Source organism: Oratosquilla oratoria, chromosome 5 (assembly GCF_046742065.1).
Source record: "Oratosquilla oratoria isolate Oo_2021 chromosome 5, ASM4674206v1, whole genome shotgun sequence".
Classification (NCBI taxonomy): Eukaryota; Metazoa; Arthropoda; class Malacostraca; order Stomatopoda; family Squillidae; genus Oratosquilla; species Oratosquilla oratoria.
Genome location: NC_134781.1, coordinates 84,874,307 through 84,881,806, shown reverse-complemented (window position 1 = coordinate 84,881,806; position 7,500 = coordinate 84,874,307). Strand labels below are relative to the sequence as shown.

Sequence of the window (7,500 nt, the reverse complement as noted above, 5' to 3'; positions counted from 1 at the left end):
ACATACTACCTCACCCCCCATCCCCCCGCCCATCCCACCTCATGCATCACAACATCATCCATACACAACCATTCTCCATTCACCCCTGTTTATATGTACTATTTATATATTTATATATTTATGTGTGCGTGTGTATACAAGTATATCTGTTTATTTATTTATTTGTGTGTCCATTAATTGATCTATTTATTATATCTTTTTATATATCTATATGTGTACTTGTATATATTTACTTATTCATTCATATACTCATTTCTATATTTCTTGATTAATGTCTATTTATATATTTACCTGATTATGTTTATTAATTTGTTCACATGTCTATCCATATATGTTTGATTACTTATTTTACAGTTTCGTTTTGTTTTGAATCAATTCTTGTTTTATTCAACATTTCCTTCCCAACCAAGACAGATTTGTTGCACATTTCCGTTTTCTTTTGAGTTTGTTCCAATTTTGTTCTCTGTCTCGTCTCTCTTCTTTCGCCTCCGCCAACTTTGTCGCCAACTTTATCTCTCGGGTACAGTCGGGTCTTGGAGTCTTGTCTTCTTTCTTATCTGGTAACGGTTGGCCACTGCAAGAGCTTGGGCTGTTTGTAAATATCAGGCTCGACCATAACGTTATAAACGTATATTGATAAAGTGATGATGTGTATGTTATATACATATACATGCATGTATATACATACACACACACACACACACATATATATATATATATATATATATATATATGTACATATGTATATATATATATATATATATATGTATATATATATATAAATCGTACACACACACACACACACACACACACACACACACACACACACACACACACATGTATATATTGTATGTGTATATAATCACATACACATACGAGTATGTATATATATATATATATATATATATATATACACATATATATATCCATATATACCTGTATTAGGTGGCTTCCTTCTCCAACTCTTCCCCCATCCTCCTTCTACTCCTCCTCGTCCTTCTTCACTTCTCTCTTCTCTTTCTTCTCATACTCCTCCTTCTTGTCCTCCCATTCCTCCTCCTCCTCCTCCTCCTCTTCCTCTTCCTCCTGATCCTCACTCTCTCTCTTCGTCCGTCCTCTGTCTGGGTCCTCGGATCCATTACTCGGCCGTCGGGTCAGCACGTGACCCCGGAGAGGAGAGAAGTCCCGGGAACAATTCATCTCCTCAGGAACAAACCAAAACATTCCCCTCCACCACCACCCCCAGACTTCCCTCCATCGCCTCAATTCTCCTCACCCACACCCTTCTCCTTCTCATCCTCATCCTCCTGTGCTTCCCTTTCCTATTTTCCCTCCTATTCTTTCTCTTCTCTTTCTTTTCCTCCTTTTCCTCTTTTTTTTCCTATGCTTTGTTTATCATGCTCACCACTGAAAAGTTGGGAAATAATGTGCACTTTTTTCATAGCCTCTTCCTCCTTTTCCTCCTCCTCCCCCTCCTCCTCCTCCTCCCCCTCCTCCTCCTTCTCCACCTCTTTCTCCTCCTTCTCCTCCTCCTTATCTTCTTTCTCCTCCTCTTCCTTCTTCTCCTCCTTGCCTTCATTCTCTTTCTTCTACTCCTTCTCCTCCTCCTTATCCTCTTTCTCCTCCTCTTCCTTCTTCTCCTCCTTGCCTTCATTCTCTTTCTTCTACTCCTTCTCCTCCTACTCTATCTTCTCTTTCGCCTCCTTCTTCTTCACCTATTTCACCTCTTCCTATTACTCCAGTTTCTACCATTCGTCGTCCCCTCCTATTTTTCCTCTTCTTCCTCCTTCTACTGCTCCCTATGTTCCCTTTCCTATCCCTCCTCCTCCTCCTCCTCCTCCCCCTATTCCTCCTACTCCTCCTCCTCTTCTTCCTCACCTTTCTCCTCTTTCTCCACTCCCTCCTCCCCTTCCTCCTCTCCCTCCTACTCCTCCTCCTCTTCCTCCTCCCCTTCCTCCTCCTTCTCCACTCCCTCCTCCCCTTCCTCCCTCTTTTTCCTCTTCCTCCTCCCCTTCCTCGTCTTTTCTTTTCCACTCCCCACCCTCAACTAATTTCCCCTCCAGCCAGGAACGGTGAGACATTCTTTGATTCTTTCGTTGGACGTTTCCATTCGGAGCACAGTAGCTCTTGGCCCGAGGCTCACTCGACGGGACTTCGCAGATTCATGTGTTTCTCTCACCTTTTTCATATATATATATATAAATATATATATATATATATATAAATATATATACATAAATAGATATGTGTGTATTTATATGTATATATATTTATTTGTATATATATATATATATTTTTTTTTTTTTTTTTTTTTTTTTTCATTTCGTCGTATCGATCTGAGCTCTTCCCACCTCGGCCTCGCGTGAACATGTTCCTCTTGTTACCTTCCCTTCCCTTCATGGGGTTTATTCGTTTCTGCTTTGTTCTTTCTGTTGTATTTCTTGATGTATTGATTTTGCTCTCCGATGTTGCTGATCAAGTCTTTGGTGTCTGGCTTAGGTACGCTTCGTTCATTGTATTTGCATCCAGTCACCGAGCGAAAAGAGATCGAAATTTTGCATGACATGGTACACGTGACATGGTGCACGTGACATGGTACACGTGACATGGTACATGGTGCACATGACATGGTACATGGTATCACATGGTACACGAGTATTGCACGACCGAGCAGCTACGTGTCACAGCTTAAACAATGAGTGTTTTTTTCACTTTCTTACTGTCTTCCTTTTTTTTTTTTTTTTACTTTTGATGTACACTTAGGACATAATACTTGTTTTCTTTTCTTTTTTCTTTACGTTAAGTGTTTGGTCAATACACGATACTTGTTTTTTCTTTTTTCTTTTTTTCTTTAGTTCACTGATCTTCCTTTTTTGCTTTCAGTGTACACTTAGTAAATAATACATGTTTTTATTCTTTACACTTAGTGTTCAGTCAATACACGATACTTGTTTTGTTTTTTCTTGTTGCTTTATTTCACTGTTCTTCCTGTTTTACTTCAGTGTACACTTGTAAATAATATTTGTTTTCCTTTATTCTGTACGTTTAGTGTTCAGTCAATACACGATACTTGTATTTTCTTTCTTTTTCTTGTTTATTTAGTTTACTGTACAACTTGCACACTCAGCAAGTTGATACTTGAAGTAATAAGATGAAATGCGAACTGAGGACGAGTGGAAGTAGCAACGGAGTATTTTGATCAACTCAAGCCTCCGCGTGCGCATGCGCGAAGAAGGATCGAACGAAACAACGCAGATCGTTTCCATTCAGCTGAAGGGTCGTCACCGAAGTGAAGGGATTCAGACTCGGGGGGTCTCGTTCTTGCTGCCGCCAAATGATTCTATTCGATATATTCTTGTGTGCTGTGGTGTGTTGTGTTCAGTCATTGCTCTTGTGGATCAAGGCCCTCCCCGAAGAAGGTCCGTCCCTTATCATCATAATAAAATTATTCAGCGTTTACCGACAAAGAATGGATTTAAAATTGTATAATTCTAATGGGCTTACATGTCCGAAACCCGGGTTTCATTGGGAACAAACCCAATAAACCCATTCCGTAGCGAATTATGTCCTTTGTAATCTGGGCGCTGTCATGCGATTTTATTTTCTCGTGTGGCAAAATCACGGGGGAAGAGGGATGAGGTCACAGCATGACCTGGTTTCGTCCCCAGTGGAGCGATAGCGGTCTCAAGATGCCAGTCTGGCACACTGAGCGCCGCTTGGCGCCGACAGACGCGTGGCAGCTGGAGATTGGCGTCTGCAGCTGGAGATTGGGTCTGCAGCTGCGAGATTGTGTGTCCGCAGCTGGAGATTGTGTGCCCGCAGCTGGAGATTGTGTGTCCGCAGCTGGAGATTGTGTGTCTGCAGCTGGAGATTGTGTGTCTGCAGCTGGAGATTGTGTGTCTGCAGCTGGAGATTGTGTGTCCGCAGCTGGAGATTGTGTGTCTGCAGCTGGAGATTGTGTGTCTGCAGCTGGAGATTGTGTGTCCGCAGCTGGAGATTGTGTGTCCGCAGCTGGAGATTGTGTGTCCGCAGCTGGAGATTGTGTGTCCGCAGCTGGAGATTGTGTCTGCAGCTGCGAGATTGTGTGTCCGTAGCTGGAGATTGTGTGTCTGCAGATGGAGATTGTGTGTCTGCAGCTGGATATTGGAGTCTGCAGCTCGAGATTGTGTGTCTGCAGCTACGAGGGGGACAGTTAGGTCTGAATGGTATCTTTGTGGTATCCAGTACACCTTCATAGATGGAACGTAATTGATATAAATATATGAATTAAACAATGGGCAATGAAATAATTGAATGGGTATATAAAATATATGGATTAAATTAATAGAATATTAACACGTTCACAGACCAGAGGGGACTAACTTGGCCATTTCGTCAGTTTGTGGGTCGTTTTATTGATGTATTGTTTGCAGACGCGAAGATTCCGTACAAAGGTATGGTGGCAAAGGGCGACAAGTTGTAGAGGTATTGTGAAGAGAAAGAGAAAAGGAAAAAGGTGTACAAAGGACACGGAAACATAGTATGACAAAGGGGAAGGAGGCTGGAAAATAGTTAAGGCCGATTTTAAGGAAATATTATTCCTTAAAACTAATGTAAGTGTGACGAGATTTAGGATGAGATGGAAGACCTGTGACTGTGGAAGGAACAACGCTCGTGGGGTCCTGTCTTTTTGTATGTATGTATGTATGTATGTATGTATGTGTGTGTGTGTGTGTGTGTGTGTGTGTGTGTGTGTGTGTGTGTTTGTGTGTGTGTGTGTGTGTCATGCACGCAAACACATACAAAGATACACGCAAAAACACACACACACGCATTACCCATAGATCGGTTATATATGAGCTCTGAGCTCTCATCCTGGAGGGAAATACCTGTCGATCACGATTCCATCACGTGATCCAAGACCATGGTGGTGCATCACATACACACGCACGCACACACACAAACACACACACACACACACACACACACACACACACACACACACACACACACACACACACACACACACACACACACACACAAGTAGAGAGAGAGAATCTTCTTGAGTTGGGTTTTTTGTTTCTTTGTAGGCCTCTATGTATATATCTGTATATCCACGGCAAATAGACTAATATGGATAAGTATCTACGAATACGTAAAATAGCCAGAACTACAGCCAAGGTGTATTAAAAAATAAAGTTTATATATATATATATATATATATATATATATATATATATATATATATATGTATATATATATATATATATATATATATGTATATACATATATATATATATATATATATATATATATATCATACCGAAAATGTATTGAGACGAGATCGACCCTCACAAACACCCCTCCACCCCTCGAAGGTCCTCCTTCAAGAAACACCGAGAGCCATCTCCTATGAAGTGGCAGCTCTCGAAGCTCCCACTCGAAGTGTTTGTCCATATTTCGTAGTCCGAAGGAGAATCGAAGAGGAGGAGGGAGCTCGGTTCATCTCGGGTCCTCCGGTTCGCGCGTCTTTGTGAGATGTGGCAACGCTGTTTGTACGTTACTCGGTTCATATCGGGTCCTCCGGTTCGCGTGTCTTTGTGAAATGTGGCAACACTGTTTGTACATTACTCGGTTCATATCTGGTCGTCCGGTTCGCGTGTCTTTGTGAAATGTGGCAACGCTGTTTGTACGTTACTCGGTTTATATCGGGTCCTCCGGTTCACGTGTCTTTGTGAAATGTAGCAACGCTGTTTGTACGTTACTCGTTTCATATCAGGTCGTCCGGTTCGCGTGTCTTTGTGAAATGTGGCAGCACTGTTTGTTTACGTCCTATAAAAGTAACAGGACGGGGGGCAGTCTCCCCCAGGTGCCACACTTCACAATATACGCCAGGCACTCTGTCTGGTACATATTTAAGCAGCTGAATGTTTTCCCAGACCGGGAATGTGTGCGTGCGTGCGTATGTACGTGTGTGTGTGTGTGCGTACGTATTTACGTGTGTGTGTGTGCGCGCGATTGTGGTGTGCGTGTGTTTGTGGGTTTATGTGTGTGTGTGTGTGTGTGTGTGTGTGTGTGTGTGTGTGTGTGTGTGTGTGTATGTGTCAGTGTGTGTGTGTATTTGTGTGTGTCTGCGTGCGTACGTGTGTTTGTGTGTGCGCGCGTGTGGGTTTATATGTATGTCTGCGTGCGTATGTGTGTGTGTGTGTGTTTATGTGTATGTCTGCATGAGTACGTGTGTGTATGTCTGCGTGCGTACGTGTGTGTGTCTGCGTGCGTACGTGTGTGCGTGCACTTGTGCGGGTGTATTTTTATTTATTTACTTATCTTTCTATTCATTTATTTATTCATTGATTTATCTATTCATTTACATGTTATTCATTTATTTATAATCTGATCATCTATTTATTCATCTGTTCATTACGAAAAATATTTTGGGATTGTAATATTAATCGTAAACTCGTTCATGGAATCTGGTGTCTTGTATATTAGTTCTGGTTAACGACATAATATTTTTCTTTTACTTAAGAGAAAAAAAATCTACTTCTCATACTGCTAACATCATAGCCCCTAAATCAAAGTGGCTTTCAGGGATTTTTTTTTTTTCTATATGAAGGTAAAGTTAGTGGAAAAATAGCTTTTTCATATATTGGGAACTCCGTATCTGCCTTAGGTAGTGGACGGGGAATCGGAGTGCCCGTCATCCAAAAGAAAAGATAAATAATAATAAAATAAATGAATAGAATAAAATAAAATGAAATAATAATAATAATAATAATAATAATAATAATAATAATAATAATAATAATAATAATAATAATAATAATAATAATAATAATAATAATAATAATCTCCCTTGACTGGCTACCTCCCTTATAAGGGGGAAGAGACCCTTTGGTATATAGATAAATTGATAGTATTCTATCTATACATGAAGAGGCTTTTTCCTCCTTATATGGGAGGTAGCCAGCCAAGGGGTGGATCCACCTCTACTCATCCCGCTCTCATCCGTCATCCATTTCTCTTTTATCACATCTACTTGTGGATGAGGGTTCATCCCTGTTCCTTGCCCAACTGCCAGGGTCAGAAGCAATGGAGGAATACACAAATGATTACTCTACGGAAACTTGATGAACGAGAGGAAGCAAAGAATGATCTCGCTTTTTTTTTTTTTTTTTTTTTTAAGCTCGTTCTTCGTCTGAATAGAATTACTCGCCACTGACGAAAACAAAAGATTAACATCGATAACCATGAAAATAACCATAAAAATAACAATGAAAATAACCATAAAATGTAAGTAATTACTTGATGGTTGATAAAAACGAAGTTCTCAAAGTTCTCATCACCTTGTCGAAGAGAGAGGGCCGATATATCACTACGCCGGTGTGTCTGAACCTCAGGGAGAGGGAGGGGGTGGGTGGGGAGGGGGAGGAGGTTAATTACTACCACCGTTACAGCATCAGAAGAGGGAATTAGAGTAATCAAACACTCATTTCGCAATCACAACTCAATTTGTATTCG

The 7,500-nt window shown here is 40.9% G+C and overlaps 1 protein-coding gene across 9 annotated transcripts in view; it reads left to right on the top strand.

The window, feature by feature from the left end:
• Eip63E (cyclin dependent kinase Eip63E) overlaps nucleotides 1–7,500 on the top strand; it is a 1,395,216-nt gene that overhangs the window by 678,357 nt on the left and 709,359 nt on the right. The gene's annotated exons all lie outside the window — the stretch shown is intronic.